Here is a 19,711-nt window from a genome sequence, read left to right on the forward strand (position 1 = left end):
TCATTAAAAGTCAATATCGAGTTATCAATTTAACTTTATTTCTTTTCCCTTTTCTATGAAAATACTAATATTTACTTGTATATTTCTTTTGTATATCAAACCATGTGAAGCAAATATGATATCTCTCAAAGCAAATTTGGATCAAAGTTCAATTGTAAAAATATTTGTTTAATTGATTCAAGTACGACACATACAATATTCAAAGATAAGAAAGATTTCTCTCTTTAAGAATGTGTAGGGCGGATGTTACTATAATTTCTGGTAGTAGTTGATGTTTGGCTATAATTCCATTTTTAGTGCATTACTTACCGTACATTTAGATGCTTTAATACCAAATTATACTATATTTAGGCTTAATTTAATTTATTTTATGTGTAATTACGTTAAAAACAAAATTGGGAGCAAAGTAGAGATTCTATGTGTATTTTATACATTACAAAAATAACTCATGATCATTTATTGATTGGAAATATTGTAATGATATAATGAGGTCATGATTGAAGACAAAAAAAAAAAGTAACACTGCAAAGGATTTTGGAAAGGAAAATGAAAACATGAATTTGGAAAAGTTAGCAATGAAAAAAGAAACAAAATCGTGAAATTGGGAAGTTAGTCAACGCAATTCAAGGTGTAATTGAAGCAGCAAACAAAATAACAAATTGAGGAGTTAGCAGCAAAGTGAAGCGGCAAAAGAGTCTGGCGGCGCAAGGGAGTTTGCTCGCGTTAGAGCTCGCGCTGCAACGCGAGATGGAGCCAGGCTAGACGCAGTCTGTCGTGAAGCGACGCGTGTTCCGGATTTGTAAAGTTTATTTTGCCTCCTTTTTAGTTTTAAACTTGGTTTTTTGTCTAGGTTTTTTCTTACACATAAATAATTATTAGACATCATATTTATAGTGGAGACCGGAGATTGGATGAGAGGAGCGTACGGAGCCTCCGTGGGGCTCGAATTCATTAAATTCCATCTTTCTTCCATCAAACTTAGTTATCTATACTTTTTTTTTATGATTAGTTGTTTTGCTACTATGTCTATGTGGAGCTAAACTTCGCGTTCTAGGGTTGTGGCTGTCATGAATATTGAAGTTTATTAATTATATTACCATTAATTCGAGTTATCATCTTTGGTTGTTTCTTTAATTCTGTGCATAATTGCTTAATTATTTGGCCAACAGTTGAGTTCTATTCACTATCTATGCTATGCTTGGGAAAGCCGTGTTTAGATTAGAGTAGAATTAGAGAGAGCTTGTTTTTGAACCCGTGGCTCGAGGAAAAATTTCGCTGTTAGGATAGGAATATACCTAACAGTCTTGCTTAGTTGAATACCTTATTATATTTGTTCATGATAGATTCAAGACCATAGGAATATATGATTGATATATTATGGATATACGGATAGTGTTGTGGTAACATGCTATTTATATAAACGATCCAGTCAACTACCAATTATAGATAATTTGGATTAACGGGGGTAATTTCAAACTTAATAGGATTGATAAACCTACCACAACTCCGGAATCTATATCTCCCTTGGTTAAATTTCGCAGTAGTAGTTGTAATAGAAAAGTTAAACATTTGATCATCTTGGACAGTAAATTGATTTTAGTTTGCTTAGCTAACGGTTAATTTGATAGTAGCATATTTAGGCTTTGGCATGCATAGTATCTTCCCTACGTGCTAAAAGTGTTTATGATGCAATTAATATGACTTAAGTTTTCCGTATATTTAAACATATGGTAACCTAAAAATAACGCATAATTGCATTATTTTAATTATGTAATTGTTTGTATCATAATTAGAGTTTGCTCGAAATTGTACTAAAAGTCAATATTGAGTTGTTGATTTAACTTTGTTTCTTTTCCTTTTTCTCTGAAAATACTAATATTTATTTGTATATTTTTTTTGTATGTCAAACCATGTGAATCACATATGGATATCTCTAAAAGCAAATATGGATCAAAGTTCAATTGTAAAAGTATTTGTTTAATTGATTCATGTACGACACATACAATATTCAAAGAGAAGAAATATTTCTCTCATTTAAGTATGTGTAAGGCGGATGTTACTACAATTTCTGGTAGTAGTAATCTAATTGAAGGCTCTGGAAGAGCTACTATAGCTCTTCCTAAGGGAACAATACTTATCATAAAGAATGCAATGTTCTCCTCCAAGTCCAAGAGGAACTTGTTAAGTTTTAAAGATATCCGTCGAAATGGATATCATATTGAGACAATAGATGAGAATAATCTTGAATATCTCATCGTTACCAAAAATGTCTCTGGCCAGAAGAGGCTTATTGAGAAGTTCCCATCTTTGTCTTGTGGCCTGTATTGGACAAGAATTAGTGCAATTGAGGCATATTTTATTCTAAACCAAAAGGTTACTGATTCCAATACTTTTGTACTTTGGCATGATCGATTAAGACATCCTGAATCAATTATGATGAGACGAATTACAGAAAACTCAAATGGGCATCCATTAAAGAATTTAAAGATTCTTTTAAATAATGAATTTTCTTGCACTTGTTGTTATCAAGGAATTAATTATTAGACCATCACCAACAAAGCTTGGGATTGAGTCCCCCTGCGTTTGTAGAACGTATACAAGGGGACATTTGTGAAGGGTGATGCCGTGCAAACTTTTATTATATAACTGCTTTGGTGAGGACGAGAGTAAAAGCACGAAGGGTGATGTCGTGCATTTGTTGATTTATGATTCTTTGTTGATATCCGAGTTATGTTGATTCTTTCCTTACTTGATGTCTTTCTATTCAGAACTTTTATCTCCCCCACAACATGATCCCCCTCCCATATTGACTGGTTATTTCTGCATTTCTTTTCCACTATATATATATTTGAACTACACATGTTTATTTGGTAGTCTGGTCCTAGCCTCGTCACTACTTCGCCAAGGTTAGGCTGGAACTTACTAGCACATGGGGTCGGTTGTGCTGATACTACAAGATGCACTGTGTGCAGATCCCGGAGCAGCTTTCGGACCGTAGTGTGGAGGCTACCTTCAGTCCACGTGCAGACCCAAGGTAGACCTGTAGGCATCTGCAGGCCCTGGCGTCTCCCTCTATCCCTATTTCTTGTTTCATTTTCCTTTTATTCAGAAATAGTGTATTATTATTTCTTCAGACTTTGTATGTAGTAAATCTTAGACCGTCTGTGACACTGTGACACTAGGTTTTGGGTGGTTGAGACTTAAGTAATTATAATAGACGTAGATTTCAGATATTTAATTGTTATCTTCCACTTAATTATTTAAAGTTTCGTTGTTTTCCTGTTATCGCCTTACATTTGTTAAAAAGGAGTAGTTGAATAATGAAGTAAGTAGTTAAGGGGTTGGCTTGCCTAGCTCACATTAGTAGGCGCCACCACGACTCCCGAGGGTGGGAAATCCGGGTCGTGAAAGTATGTATTGAAATACCACAAAGGTATTCTTTTGCACATATTTTGCATCTCATTCTGATAGTAACCACCGGGCAGTGAGGATTATGAACTGTATGGGATTTATTTTAATACATTCTAATTTTTCTGGAAGGGAACATGTAACGATCCGACTGGTTGTTTTGAGAAATTGCATTTGGTTCGGCAATTTGAGGTCTCGAGTAGCATCATATTATGTGTATTGACTTGCATGCATCATTGGATTCTGTTTCCGGATGATTCAGAGTCAAATTGGAAGAAGGAAACTAGTTTTGGAAGCTTAAATAGTGAAAATTTGACTGGAATTGGACTTTTGAGTAAACAGTCCTGGAATGGGTCGTGGGTGATCTCAATAGCTTTGTATGGTGATTTTAGACTTAGGTGCGCGTCCGGATTCGGATTTGGAGGTTCGTAAGGTGATTTGAGGTGTTTCAGCGAAACTTGGAAAAGTTGAAGTTTGGAAAATGGAGAAGTTCGACCCATAGTTGACTTTTGTGATACCGGGGTTGGAATGTGATTCCGAGAGTTGGAACAACTCCATTATGTCATTTTGGACTTGTCTGCAAAATTTGGCGTCATTCCGGTTGATTTGATAGGTTTCGACACTAGTTTTGAAAGTTGGAAGGTTTGGAAGTTCCTAAGTTCGATTCATGGTGTGATTCGTCGTTTCGACATTGTTTGATGTGATTTGTGACCTCGAGCGAGTTCATGTTAGATTATATGTCTTGTTTATTCATTTGGACGGGGTCTCGAGGGCCTCGAGTGTGTATAGGGTGGGCTGCGGGTCATTTTTCCCATTGTTTGGACTGCTGAATCTGTCATCTAGTTTCCATTATCGTAATCACGTCCTTGCCTTCGCGTTCGCGTAGTGTTACTTTAGAAGGTGAGTTATTTCTTCTGCGCGTTCGCATTCAACCTCTCACATTTGCGAAGGTCTGTCTTCCCCTTCTTTGCGTCCGCAGCCCCCCCAATCGCGTTCGCATAGTAGAAATTAGGAACTGGAGGCTGGTAGCTATTTCTTCTTCGCGTCCGCGTAGCTTCTATTTCTTACTCTTCGCGATCGCGTCCCTTCACTCGCGTTCGCATAGGGACTTTTTGGCATCCTCATTCTTCTCTTCTTCTCGAACGCGATCCCTTGTCCGCGTTCGTGATGCTTTAATATTTGGGCAGAATATAAGTTTTTCAAATCGAGGGTTAGGCCATTTTTAACATTTTTGGAGTTCTAGAGCTCGGTTTTGGGCGATTTCTTGTGGGGTTTCCAAGCAAAAAATTGGGTAAGTGTTCTTCACCTAGAATTGATTATATTCCATGAATTTTTCTTCATTTTTATCATTTAATTTGTGATTTGAGTTGAGTAAAATGTTGGTTTTTGAAGAAATTCCTAAAATGAAAAATCATGATTTGAGGGGCCAAATGGTATCGGAATTTAATAAATTTTATATGGTTGAACTCATATTGGAATGGGTATTCGGTTTTTGTAAAATTTATCGGGTTCCAAGGTACGTGCCCGGGGGTCGACTTTTGGATCGATTTTTGAATTTTGTTAAAGATTGAGACTTTATGATCAGGAATAGTTTCTTATGTATTTTATTTGTGCTTTGAAGTTAATTTGGTTAGATTTGAGCCGTTCGGAGGTCTTTTCACACGAGAAGTGCATTTTAGATTATCGGTTTGTCGTCTATGAGGTAAGTATCTTGCCTAACCTTGTGTGGGGGACTTCCCCTTAGGATTTGACTCTTCTATGCTAATTGTAGTCCGTGCATGCGAGGTGACGAGTGTGTGCTCAGACTTATTTGTGGAAAATTTACTCTAGGGTTCTTAGGTCCTTATGTTCATTACGTGAAAAGTATCATGTTATGATTGTGTTTAATAATTGCTTAAATTGCCTCTATATGCTTCATATGAGGTTGTTAACTTTCCTATAATTCTTACGTGTTACATTGACCCTTAATTGCCTTAATTGAAGTGATTGCCTTCCTTATAGTTTTGGATACTTCTTGATTGTGAGTTCTTCTATGACTTCGTGCAAATATGTTACATGTCCAATTGTTGTGGTTACCGGTGTAGTTATCACGTTCTTATTATGTCTTGTTGTTTTGTTGAGGTTATCGTGCTTCTTGGTTTTTCCGTGACCCTATGATGTACCCGTGATTTGACGGTTATGGAGGGTCTGTAGAAAATATGGGACTTGGGCGTATGCCCGGAATCGAATTCCGAGGTCCCAAGCCCGAGAAATGAATTTTTGAAGAAAATTATTTTCTGAAATTGTTCATAAGATTTGGAAATGAATTTTGATTAGAACATGTTGGTATCGGGCCCGTATTTTGGTTCCGACGCCTGGTATAGGTCTTATATGTGAGTTAAGATTATTCTGTGAAGTTTGGTAAGAAACGGAATCCGTTTGACGTGATTCGGACCTTAAATGCAAAATTTGATGTTCAAAGAAGTTTTGAGAAATTTCATTGATATTGAGGTTTAATTTGATGTTTCTGATGTTATTTTGGTGATATGAGTACACGAATAAGTTCGTGGGTTGTTTTTGAGGTTGTATGTATATTTGGTTTGGAGCCTCGAGTGCTCGGGTAAGTTTTGGATAGGCCACGGGGTGCATTTTGAACATCAAAAATTGCAAGTTTTACGGCTGTGCATAGCAGGCCTGTAGGCTTCGCATTTGCGAAGCCTCTCACAAATGCGATATCGCAAATGCGAGCGGCTTGTCGCAATTGCAAATGAAGCCCAGGCCAGCTCCCTCTCGTAAATGCGAAGTTTCCCATCTGGCCAGTGATCGCAAATGCAACCTATGTGTCGCAAATGCGACATTATTTTCGCAAATGCGAAAGTTCAGCATTTTTGAAGGGTTCGCAAATGCGAGCATTGTTTCGCATTTCCCAACTTAGAAGAGGTCGGGGTTCGCAATTTCCATACCTGTGACTTGAAACTTTTATATTTAGCCAATTTTAAACCCATTTTTCATATCCTCTCAAAACATAAACACATTAGAGCGATTTTTCAAAGGTTTCTTCTTCTCCAAATCAATTGTAAGTCATTTTAAACTAGTTTTCTTCAATCACTAACATCTTTTAACATGATTTCAACTTCAAATCATTGATTTTCATGGGGGAAATTGGTTGTTTTGGGTAGAACCTAGGTTTTCAAAAATTGGGGATTTGGACCTCGATTTGAGGTCCGATTTCAAAACATATTATATATTTGGGTTCATGGGGGAATGGGTAATCGGGTTTTGGTTCGAACCTCGGGTTTTGACCATGTGGGCCTGGGGGCGATTTTTGACTTTTTGGGTAAAACTTTAGAAAACTCATTTTCATGCATTGGAGTTGATTCATTTAGTGTTTATTGATGTAATTAAGTAACTTGTGGTTAGATACGAGCGAATTGGTGATAGAATCAAGGAGTAAAGTTATAATTGAAACGTGAATTGTGTTCTTGGAATTGAGGTAAGTGTTTGGTCTAACCTTAGCTTGAGGGATTAGGAGTTGTGTCTTATTTGCTATTTGTTTCTTGTTGAGTACGACGTATAGGCATGGTGACGAGTATCTATACATTGGTGTAGAGCATGACTGTGAGTCTTATATTGTGATTTTCATGACTTCGTTATGTTATTCATGCCTTGGTGAAGGTTTCTATTGTTGTGTAAAGTTTGTGGAAAGAATTGTGACCTATGAACATTGAGGAGCGTTGGCTCAAGTTGTATAACGAATTGTGATAGTATAAGTGATAATTGAAACTCTAGAGCATTGGTTCGAGTTGTTACGTAAATTGTGAAGTAAAAGTGAGCAAGAGATCATTATATTGCCCCTTGCCTGGCTATTGTTGAGTTTTGGTTCCCTTGCATTGTGTTCTTAATTGAAATTACATATGTTTAGGTTGATGATTCTTTGTGTTAGGTGTTGTAACAAACTTAATTATAGCTGAGGTAGTTAGGTGTTGTAACAAGTCTGGTTATAACTGAGGTAGTTAGGTGTTGTAACAAGTTTGGTTATAGCTGAGGTAGTTAGATGTTGTAACGAGTTCGGTTATAGCTGAGGTAGTTAGGTGTTGTAACAAGTTTGGTCATAGCTATTTCTCCCTTGCCGGGATATTGTTTGTTGATATTATTGTTCCTTTGTCGGGATTCCTTGTGATAATTGTTGGCTTGTATATGGGAGCAGGAGGTACACCTACCACAAGATATAATGAAATGGGAGCGGGTGGTACGCCTACCACAAGATATAATAAAATGGGAGCGGGTGATATGCCTATCACAAGATATAATAAAATATGAGCGGGTGGTATGCCTACCACGAGATAAATGAAATGGGAGCAGGTGGTACGCCTACCACAAGATATAATGAAATGGGAGTAGGTGGTATGCCTACCACGAGATAAATGAAATGGGAGCGGGTGGTACGCCTACCACAAGATATAATGAAATGGGAGTGGGTGGTATGCCTACCATGATATAAATGAAATGGGAGCGGGTGGTATGCTTACCACGAGATAAATGAAATGGGAGCGGGTGGTACGCCTACCACAAGATATAATGAAATGGGAGCGGGTGGTATGCCTACCACGAGGTAAATGAAATGGGAGAAAGTGGCACGCCTGCCATGAGATATAATGAAATAAGAGCGGTGGCATGCCTGCCACGAGATACAGGAAATGGGATCGGGTTGCACGCCTGCAATAAGATGTGAAAAGAAAGTGAAATCTGCCTTTGTTTTCCTTATTCTTGTTAGTGGTTGGATTTTGATTCCTTTATAGTTCTCTTGATATTCCTTTTTTACCTATTATTCCCCGAAGCATGTTTTCCCCCTCCCATCTTTAATTGTTTATTTCCGTATTTCTTTTCCGCTATATATATTTGAAATGCACAGGTTTAATTGGTAGTCTGATCCTAGCCTCGTCACTACTTCACCGAGGTTAGGCTAGGCACTTACCAGCACATGGGGTCGGTTGTGCTGATACTACACTCTGCACTCTTTTGTGCAGACCCTAGTGTTGTGGACATCGGACCGCGGTAAGATTGCTGATTCTTGATCATCATGCGATTTGAGGTAGTCATGCAGGCGTCCATAGACCATGGCGTCTCCTTCTATCTACTACTCCTATTTCTTTCTTGCATTTCTAGAGACAGTGTTGTATTTATTCCTTTTAGACTCTTTATTTGTAGTATTCTTAGACTGTCTATAAAACTGTGACACCAGTTCTAGGTAGTCGAGACTCAAATAGTTGTATTAGACATTCATGTTCAGATAACTTATTGTTTCTTTCTTCCGCTTGTGTTAAATTTCGGTGTTTAAATGTTATTACGAAATTGTTAATGAATAAAATGGGTAAAAAGGTAAACTGTGCAATTAATTGGCTTTCCTAGCTCGTACTAGTAAGCGCCATCACGACTCCCGAGGGTGAAAATCCTGGTCGTGACAAGTTGGTATCAGAGCTCTAGGTTACATGGGTCTTACAGTTCACTAACGAGCTTAGTAGAGTCTGAGGGATCGGTACAGAGACATCTGTATTTATCCCCCAGAGGCTACAGAGTTAGGAAAGACTTCACGTCTATTCTTCCCTGTCGTGCGATTTTGATCTCTCAATGCTAAATTGAAACCTCTACTCTTGTCCTTTCGCGAATGGCGAAGTCACGTACCACTTCTTCAATCGAACAACAGACCACACCGGTGATAGATCACCTACATTTCTGAAGGCTTTGTGGAGGTTTAATAGGTTTCACCAAGATTTTCATTACTACTTTCAGCGGTGCATCTTCTGAGGATCCCCAAGATTATCAAGACATGTGTCATGAGGTTCTCAGGAACATGGGGATAGTTGATATCAATGGGGTTGATTTTGCCACTTTTCTCTTGTCTGGATCCACCAAGACTTGGTGGAGGGATTTCTGTTTGGCTAGACCAGCCGGATTGCCAACTTTGACTTGAGAGCAGTTTACTTAGCTATTTCTGGAGACGTTTCTCCCCATCACTCAGAGAGAGGCCTATCAGAGGCAGTTTGAGCGTCTCCAGCAGGGTTCTATGACTGTTACCTAGTATGAGACCAGATTCATCGACTTGGTTCGTCATGCTCTTAGTATACTTTCCACTAAGAGAGAGAGAGAGTGAGGAGGTTCATTGAGGGACTCGTCCAACCCACTCAGTTATCTAGAGGTAGAGGTAGAGGTATTAGAGGTGGAGGTAGAGATGCTAGAGGTGGAGGTAGAGGTATTAGAGGTGGAGGTGCAGGTACTGTTCTAGTTTGTAGTAAAGAAGTTTCGGTTTTATTTTGCACTGTATCTGGTCATGCCTAGTGATTCATTAAGTGCTCCTGTTTATGTGTCTACACCGGTGGGTGATTCTATTATGGTAGGTCGAGTCCATCGCTCTTGTGTAGTTGTGATTGGGGTTCTTGAGACTCGTGTAGATTTGTTGCTTCTAGACATGGTTGATTTTGATGTCATATTGGGGATGGACTGGTTATCACCTTACCACGCTATCTTGGACTGTCATGCCAAGATTGTGACCTTAGCCTTGCTGGGTTTAACCTATTTAGAGTGGAGAGGGACTCCTGGTCATTCTACCCGTAGTTTTATTTCTTATGTGAAGGCTCGGCGTATGGTCGAGAAGGGGTGTTTGGCCTAATTGGCATATGTTCGTGATTCGAGTGTTGAGGTTCCTTCTATTGATTTTGTGCCCGTTGTTCGTGAGTTTCCTGAGGTTTTCCCTTCAGACCTGTCGAGTATGCCACCCAACAGGGATATTGACTTTTGCATTGATTTGGCTCTGGGCACTCAGCCCATTTCTATCCCGCCGTATCGTATGGCCCCGCCTGAGTTGAAAGAGTTAAAGGAGCAGTTGCAAGACTTGCTTGAGAAGGGTTTCATTAGGCCGAGTGTTTCGCCTTGGGGTGCACCAGTGTTGTTTGTTAAGAAGAAGGACGAATCGATGAGAATGTGTATTCATTACCGATAGTTGAACAAGGTTACAATCAAGAATAAGTATCCATTGCCAAGGATTGATGATTTGTTTGATCAGCTTCAGGGTGCCAAAGTATTTTCGAAGATTGACTTGAGATCTGGCTACCATCAGTTGAGGATTAGGGCATCCGATGTCCCTAACACAGCTTTTCGCACTCGGTACGGGCATAGTGAGTTCTTGGTGATTTCATTTGGGTTGGCAAATGCCTCGGTAGCTTTTATGGATTTTATGAACCGAGTGTTCAGGCCTTACTAGGATTCGTTCGTGATAGTCTTCATTGATGATATTTTGATCTATTCCCACAGTTGGGAGGAGCACAAGAAACATCTTAGAGTGGTTCTTCAGACCTTGAGGAATAGTCAGTTATATGCTAATTCCTCGAAATGTGAGTTCTGGTTGAGTTCAGTTGCATTTCTGGGTCATGTTGTATCAGCAGAGGGTATTCAGGTTGATCCGAAGAAGATTGAGGCAGTCAAGAACTGGCCTAGACCAGTATCAACTATAGAGATTCAGAGTTTCTTGGGATTGGTAGGCTACTATCGTTGGTTCATGGAGGGGTTCTCATCTATCGCAGCCTCGATGACCATGTTGACCTAGAAGGGTGCCCAGTTCAGCTGGTCAGACGAGTGTGAGGCGAGCTTTTAGAAGCTTAAGACAGCTCTGACTACGACACCGGTGTTGGTTTTGCCCACAGGTTCAGGACCTTATACAGTCTATTATGGTGCATCTCATATTGGACTTGGTGCAGTGTTGATGCAGGATGGCAAGATCATTGCCAATGCTTTGCGGCAGTTGAAGATTCATATGAAGAACTATCCGGTTCATGACTTGGGGTTGGCAGCCATTGTTCACCGTTGATGATTTGGAGGCATTATCTATATGGCGTGACATGTGAGGTGTTCACGGATCACAAGAGTCTTGAGTATTTGTTCAAGCAAAAGGAGTTAAATTTGAGGCAGGGGAGGTGGTTGGAGTTGTTGAAAGATTATGATATCACCATCTTATATCATCCGGGGAAGGCCAATGTGGTGGCCAATGCTTTGAGTAGGAAGTCAGCCAGTATGGACAGCCTTGCTTATATTCCGGTCGGTGAGAGGCCGCTTGCTTTGGATGTTCAAGCTTTGGCCAATCAGTTCGCGAGGTTGGATGTTTTTGATCCCAGTCGTGTGTTAGCTTGCACAACCGCTCGTTCTTCATTATTGGAGCGGATCCGAGATCGACAATATGATGATCCCCATTTGTGTGTCCTTAGAGACACGGTGCAACACAGAGGTGCCAAGTAGGTTACATTAGGTGTTGATGGAGTTTTGAGACTACAGGGTCAAGTCTGTGTGCCTAATGTGGATGGGCTTCGAGATTTGAGTTTAGAGGAAGTCCATAGTTCCCAGTACTCTATTCATCCAGGCACCACGAAGATGTATCAGGATTTACGACAGCATTATTGGTGGCGGAGAATGAAGAAGGATATCGTTGCATATGTGGCTTGGTGTTTGAATTGTCAGTAGGTTAAGTACGAGCATCAGAGGCCCGGTGGTTCATTTAAAAAAATTGAGATTCCTAAGTGGAAATGGGAGCATATCACTATGACTTTGTTGTTGGTCTCCCACGGACTTAGGGGAAGTTCGATGCAGTGTGGGTTATTATTGATAGGCTGACCAAGTCAGTGCATTTCATTCCTGTGGCGGTCTCCTATTCTTCTGAGAGGTTAGCTGAGATCTATATCCGGGAGATTGTTCGCCTTCATGGTGTGCCCAATTATATCATTTCGGATTGAGGTACACAGTTTACCTCCCATTTCTAGAGAGCAGTTTAGCGAGAATTGGGTATGTAGGTTGAGTTGAGCACAATATTTCATCCTCAAATGGACGGGCAGTCTGAGTGAACTATTCAAATTTTGGAGAATATGCTCCGAGCTTGTGTCATTGACTTTGGAGGCTCGTGGGATCAGTTTTTGCCTTTAGCAGAGTTTGCCTACAACAACATCTACTAGTCGAGTATTCAGATGGCTCCGTATGAGGCTTTGAATGGTAGGCGATGCTAGTCTCCGGGTGGATGGTTTGAGTCGGGAGAGGCTCAATTGTTGGGTACGGATCTAGTTCAGGAGGCCTTGGAAAAGGTCAGGATTATTCAGGATAGTCTTCATACAGCTCAGTCCAGGCAAAAGAGTTATGCAGACCGAAAGGTTCGTAATTTGGCATTCATGGTCGAGGAGCGGGTATTGCTTCGAGTGTCGCCTATGAAGGGCGTGATGATATTTGGGAAGAAGGGCAAGCTTAGCCCTAGGTTCATTGGCCCATTTGAGATTCTTGATCAAGTGGGAGAGGTGGCTTATAGACTTGCGTTTCCGTCAAGCTTATCAGCCGTGCATCCAGTGTTTCATGTTTCCATGCTTCAGAAATATCATGGCGATCCATCCCACGTGTTAGATTTCAGCACTGTCCTGTTGGAGAAAGACTTGTCTTATGAGGAAGAGCTGGTAGCTATTCTAAACTAGCAGGTTCGTCCGTTGAGATCGAAGAGTTTTCCTTCTGTTCGTGTTCACTGGAGAGGTCAGCCTCCTGAGGTATCGACCTGGGAGTCCTAGTCCGATATGCGGAGCCGTTATCCCCATCTTTTAGCCGACTCAGGTACTTCCTTCTTCTGTCCGTTCGAGGACGAACGATTGTTTTAGAGGTGGAGAATGTGATGACCTTGGGTCATCACTAGTTTTAAAATGAAATTCTACGTTTCGAGGCCTTAAAAACCTCTTTTAGCATTACCTCAATTTGCGTGCACAATCTGGGCGCGTAGCTGGAAAGCCTAAATATGAAAATCTGTGAAAAATGATAAATTTTGACTATAAAATGAATTAATTTGACTTCAGTTAACGTTTTGGGTAAACAGACCTGGACCCATGATTTGACAGTTTCGGAGGGTCCATAGGAAAATATGGGACTTGTGCGTATGCCCGGAATAGAATTCCGAGGTCCCAAGCCCGAGAAATAAATTTTTTAAGAAAATTATTTTCTGAAATTATTCATAAGGTTTGGAAATGAATTTTGATTAGAACATATTGGTATTGGGACCGTATTTTTGTTCTGACACCCGGTACAGGTCTTATATGTGATTTAAGATAATTCTGAGAAGTTTGGTAAGAAACAGAATTCGTTTGACGTGATTCGAACCTTAAATGCAAAATTTGATGTTCAAAGAAGTTTTGAGAAATTTCATTGATATTGAGGTTTAATTCGATGTTTCTGATGTTATTTTGGTGATGTGAGTACACGAATAAGTCTGTGAGATATTTTTGAGGTTGTGTGTATATTTGGTTCGGAGCCCCGAGGGCTCAGGTGAGTTTTGGATAGGCCACGGGGTGTATTTTAAACTTAGAAAATTGCAGGTTTTTCAGTTGTGCATAGCAGGCCTGCAGGCTTCGCATTGGCTCGCAAATGCGAGTGGCTTTTCGCAATTGTGAATGAAGCCCAGGCCATCTCCCTCTCGCAAATGCGAGATTATCTTCGCAAATGCAAAGTGTCCCATCTGGCCAGTGATCGCAAATGCGACCTATGTGTTGCAAATGCGAAGTCGCAAATGCGACATTGTTTTCGCAAATGCGAAAGTCTAACATTTCTGAAGGGTTTGCAAATGCGAGCCTATTTCGCATTTCCCAACTTAGCGGAGGTCGGGGTTCGCAATTCCCATACCAACGACCTGCAACTTTTATACTTAGCCGATTTTAAACCCATTTTTCATACCCTCTCAAAACATAAACACATTAGGGCGATTTTTCAAAAGCTTCTTCTTCTCCAAATCAATTGTAAGTCATTTTTAACTAGTTTTCTTCAATCATTAACATCTTTTAACATGATATCAACTTCAAATCAATGATTTTCATGGGGGAAATTGAGTGTTTTGGGTAGAACCTAGGTTTTTCAAAAATTGGGGATTTGAATATCGATTTGAGGTCCGATTTCAAAATAAATTATATATTTGGGTTCGTGGGGGAATGGGTAATCGGGTTTTGGTTTGAACCTCGGGTTTTGACAATGTGGGCCTGAGGGCAATTTTTGACTTTTTGGGTAAAACTTAGGAAAACTCATTTTCATGCATTGTAGTTGATTCATTTAGCGTTTATTGATGTAATTAAGTAACTTGTGGCTAGATACGAGCGAATTGGTGGTGGAATCAAGTAGTAAAGCTATAATTGAAACGTGAATTGTGTTCGTGGCATCAAGATAAGTGTTTGGTCTAACCTTAGCTGAGGGATTAGGAGTTGTGCCCTATTTGCTATTTGTTTCTTGTTGAGTACGATGTATAGGCATGGTGACGAGTATCTATATGTTGGTGTCGAGGATGACCGTGAGTCTTATATTGTAATTTTCATGACTTCGTTGTGTTATTCATGCCTTGGTGAATGTTCCTATTGTTGTGTAAAGTTTGTGGAAACAATTGTGACCTATGAACATTAAGGAGTGTTGGATCAAGTTGTATAACGAATTGTGAAAGTATAAGTGATAATTGAAACTCTAGAGCATTGGTTCGAGTTATGAAGTGAATTGTGAAGTAAAAGTGAGAAAGAGATCATTATGTTGCCCCTTTGCCAGACTATTGTTGAGTTGTGGTTCCCTTGCATTGTGTTCTTAATCGATATTACGGATGTTTAGGTTGATGATTCTTTGTGTTAGGTGTTGTAACAAGCTTAGTTATAGCTGAGGTAGTTAGGTGTTGTAACAAGTATGGTTATAGCTGAGGTAGTTAGGTGTTGTAACAAGTCTAGCTATAACTGAGGTAGTTAGGTGTTGTAACAAGTTTGGTTATAGCTGAGGTAGTTAGATGTTGTAACGTGTTTGGTTATAGCTGAGGTAGTTAGGTGTTGTAACAAGTTTGGTCATAGCTATTTCTCCTTTGCCGGGATATTGTTTGTTGATATTATTGTTCCCTTGTCGGGATTCCTTGTGATTATTGTTCGTTTGCACATAGGAGCGGGTGGTATGCCTACCACAAGATATAATAAAATAGGAGCGGGTGGTATGCCTACCACAAGATATAATGAAATGGGAGCGGGTGGTACGCATACCACAAGATATAATAAAATGGGAGCGGGTGGTAGGCCTACCACAAGATATAATGAAATGGGAGTGGGTGGTACGCCTACCACGAGATAAATAAAATGGGAGTGGGTGGTACGCCTACCATACGATATAATGAAATGGGAGCGGGTGTTACGCCTACCACGTGGCAACTAAAATGGGAGCGGGTGGCACGTCTGTCATGAGATATAATGAAATGAGAGTGGGTGGCACACCTGCCATGAGATATAATAAAATGGGAGCGAATGGCATGCCTGCAACAAGATGTGAAAAGAAAGTGAAATTTGCCTTTGTTTTCCTTATTCTTGTTAGTGGTTGGATTTTGATTTCTCTATAGTTCTCTTGATATTCTGTTTTTACCTGTTATTTCCCGAAGCATGTTTTCCCCCTCCCATCTTTACTTGTTTATTTCCGTATTTCTTTTCCGCTATATATATTTGAAATGCACAGGTTTATTTGGTAGTCTGGTCCTAGCCTCGTCACTACTTCGCCGAGGTTAGGCTCGGCACTTACCAACACATGGGGTCGGTTGTGCTGATACTACACTCTGCACTCTTTTGTGCAGACCCTAGTGTTGTGGACATCGGACCGCAGTAAGATTGCTGATTCTTGATCATCAGGCGATCTGAGGTAGTCCTGCAGGCGTCCGTAGGCCTTGGCGTTTCCTTCTATCTACTATTCCTATTTCTTTCTTGCATTTCTAGAGACAGTGTTGTATTTATTCCTTTCAGACCCTTTATTTGTAGTATTCTTAGACCGTCTGTGAAACTATGACACTAGCTCTGGGTAGTCGAGACTCAAATAGTTGTATTAGACATTCATGTTCAGATAACTTATTGTTTCTTTCTTCCGCTTGTGTTAAATTTCGGTGTTTAAATGTTATTATTACGAAATTGTTAATGAATAAAATGGGTAAAAAGGTAAACTGTGCAATTAATTGGCTTGCCTAGATCGTACTAGTAGGCGCCATCACGACTCCCGAGTGTGGAAATTCGGGTCGTGACAAGTTGGTATCGGAGCTCTAGGTTACATGGGTCTTACAGTTCACAAACAAGCTTAGTAGAGTCTGAGGGATCGGTACAGAGACATCTGTATTTATCCCCTAGAGGCTACAGAGTTAGGAAAGACTTCACGTCTATTCTTCCCTGTCGTGCGATTTTGATCTCTCAATGCTAAATTGAAACCTCTACTCTTGTCCTTTCGCGAATGGCGAAGTCACGTACCACTTCTTCAGTCGAACAACAGCCCACACCAATGATAGATCACCTACATTTTCGAAGGCTTTGTGGAGGTTGGATAGGTTTCACCAAGATTTTCATTACTACTTTTAGCGATGCATCTTCTGAGGATCCCCAAGATTATCAAGACATGTGTCATGAGGTTCTCAGGAACATGGGGATAGTTGATACCAATGGGGTTGATTTTGCCACTCTTCGCTTGTCTGGATCCGCCAAGACTTGGTGGAGGGATTTCTGTTTAGCTAGACCAGCCAGATCGCCAGCTTTGACTTGGGAGCAGTTTACTCAGCTATTTCTGGAGACGTTTCTCCCCATCACTCGGAGAGAGGACTATCGGATGCAGTTTGAGCGTCTCCAGCAGGGTTCTATGACTGTTACCTAGTATGAGACCAGATTCATCAACTTGGTTCGTCATGCTCTTATCATACTTTCCACTAAGAGAGAGAGAGTGAGGAGGTTCATTCAGAGACTCGTCCAACCCACTCAGTTAGCTAGAGGTAGAGGTAGAGGTATTAGAGGTGGAGATAGAGATGCTAGAGGTGGAGGTAGAGGTATTAGAGGTGGAGATAGAGATGCTAGAGGTGGAGGTAGAGGTATTAGAGGTGGAGGTGCAGGTACTGTTCTAGTTTGTAGTAGAGAAGTTTCGGTTTTATTTTGCACTGTATCTGGTCATGCCTAGTGATTCATTGAGTTCTCCTGTTTATGTGTCTACACTGGTGGGTGATTCTATTGTGGTAGATCGAGTCCATCGCTCTTGTATAGTTGTGATTGGGGGTCTTGAGACTCGTGTAGATTTGTTGCTTCTGTGAGCACGTGATTTTTGCTTCACGGAAATTACTCCAAAAGAAATCGAGAAAGAAAGCAAGTTGCCTTCTGGTACAATTTTGAGAATTTGCGTGACATTTTTGGTAATTATTTTGTCCGTAAATTTTTACCTTATTGTAGTTAATTGAAAAATACAAAAATACATGTTGCATGCATATTTAGGATTTAATTATGCATTTAGGAATTAATTAAACCATCATTTGGCTTTAAAAGGAAAATCACAAAAATATGCATTTTATTCTATTTGTTGTCATTGTGTGATTTTATTTTAATGTTTTAATTTGTGTGTTAATTGTTGTAAGTGTTAATTAATATTTGTGTAGTTTTATTTTTGATTTTACAATTTAATTAGGAATTGTGTTTAAATTAGAAATTAAAGAAGGAAAAGAAAAAGAGTTCAAAAAATGAAGGAATTCAGATGTGGGCTTAAAATTGAGACCAAAAACCAGGCCCAAATCAACTCATTTGACCCAGTCCGGTTAGCTGGTCTCTCAAACGAAGGAAACGACGCCATATTGGCACTTTCCATCTGGACCGTTGATCAAACAGATCTAACGGTCCAGTTCAGTTCTTTCATTAAACCAAACGACGCCGTATGATTGTATTTGATCGGGACCGTTCATTGCTTTTGATCTAACGGCTCCCAGGCTTTCCCTCATGACCCGACCCACTCCCGTCTAAGACCGACCTAATCCCCACTCAATCAAAACAGCACTGTTCCCTTAAGTGATGAGATCCTGGCCATCAATCTCACCTGATCCAACGGCCAGGATTCATCCCTCCCCTTCGTATATAAGACCCCATCTCTCACCCCACGCCCCCATAGCCAAACGCCCCCCCCTTCCTCACTTCGTCTCTCTCGTTTCAGAGACGGAACCTAGGTCAAACCCTAGCCACCATAGCTCCCCTTCGTCTGAAACCCGGCGGCAGCTACGCCGCCGGCCACCTCCTTAACACCATAGATCCACCTAACACCCTGGTTATGAATCCACTACCCCCTTGGCTCGAATCAATACCTATCTTCTCGAATATTCATTTGAAGATTCGAGCCAAAACCCAATCTATGCCAAACCACCCCAAATTCATACCAGTTACTCCTTTGACCTCACTCGTAACCAAACCAAGCTTGGTTTGGTTCGAATCTAACCAGAAACCTTCAAGCCCCAAATCGACTGTATGAACCGTAGAAATCCAGAACCTTGGGGTCTGTCCAATTAAACGAAGGGTTGGGGTCTAATAGACCTTAATCGAGGTGTTCTCAGTTTCGATTAAAGTCCGTTCGACCTCAAAGAGGTCGAGTCCGGTTCGAGACTGGGTCATTTTTGTTCTTAAGATTCAGAGGTATTTTTCCTTTCCTTCCTTCTGTTCATGTGTTCTATTTGTATCTCTTTGCATGTTTTAGTAGTTTGTGTGATTTTTCTACTTTTCTTTTAATTAATTCTGTTCATCTTCAGTAGACCTTTTATTTGGTCCAATTCTATCATTGCTTCTGTTTTCTGTAATTATTATGTGTTATAATTTGTGTAATCGATTGAACAAGTGACGTCGATTAGTCCGGTAGGCCTGAATATTAATTTAACATGATAGTAGTGTAATGTTGGTTTTGATTTCATGGTTCATGCTAGTCTGTTTCCCTTCCTACTTCATTTTTGTCCTAAATGTTGTTTTGAAACGAGCCTGTTGGTATAGTTGAACTTAGTACTGAGCCTGTGGGTATATTCAGTTCGTCACATTGTTTTTACTTGATCATTTGAAATGTTCTGAATTGCTTGGTCAATCGAACTGCTTCATTACAGCTGCTATTTTGGTTGTCACCTAAACCTGCTGTGTCATGCCCTGTCAATCGATAGCCTTAGCCTTTATTTTGTTGCTGTTTGATTCAAGTTTAAGCAATTGATGAATCGAATCCTACTGTCTAGGGTCTGAAATGAATCTGACTACTGATTGGAATTCAGTATTGGTATGATAATGTCAACTAGATAGTAGTGAGTCATAAGGCTAAATTCAGAACTTAGGAGCATTGGCTATAGCTGCAATTTCAGGGATTTTAGGAGGGGTAATTTGGGGATTTCAAAACTTGAAAAATGAGGGTTAACTTGAGTGGACTGTCAGAAAGTACTAATGTACCAATAATCTAATATAGCTGTTTAATAATAGTTGGGAGCAAAAGATAATGGTATGAGGAGGTT

Source organism: Nicotiana sylvestris, chromosome 12, assembly GCF_000393655.2.
Source record: "Nicotiana sylvestris chromosome 12, ASM39365v2, whole genome shotgun sequence".
Lineage (NCBI taxonomy): Eukaryota > Viridiplantae > Streptophyta > Magnoliopsida > Solanales > Solanaceae > Nicotiana > Nicotiana sylvestris.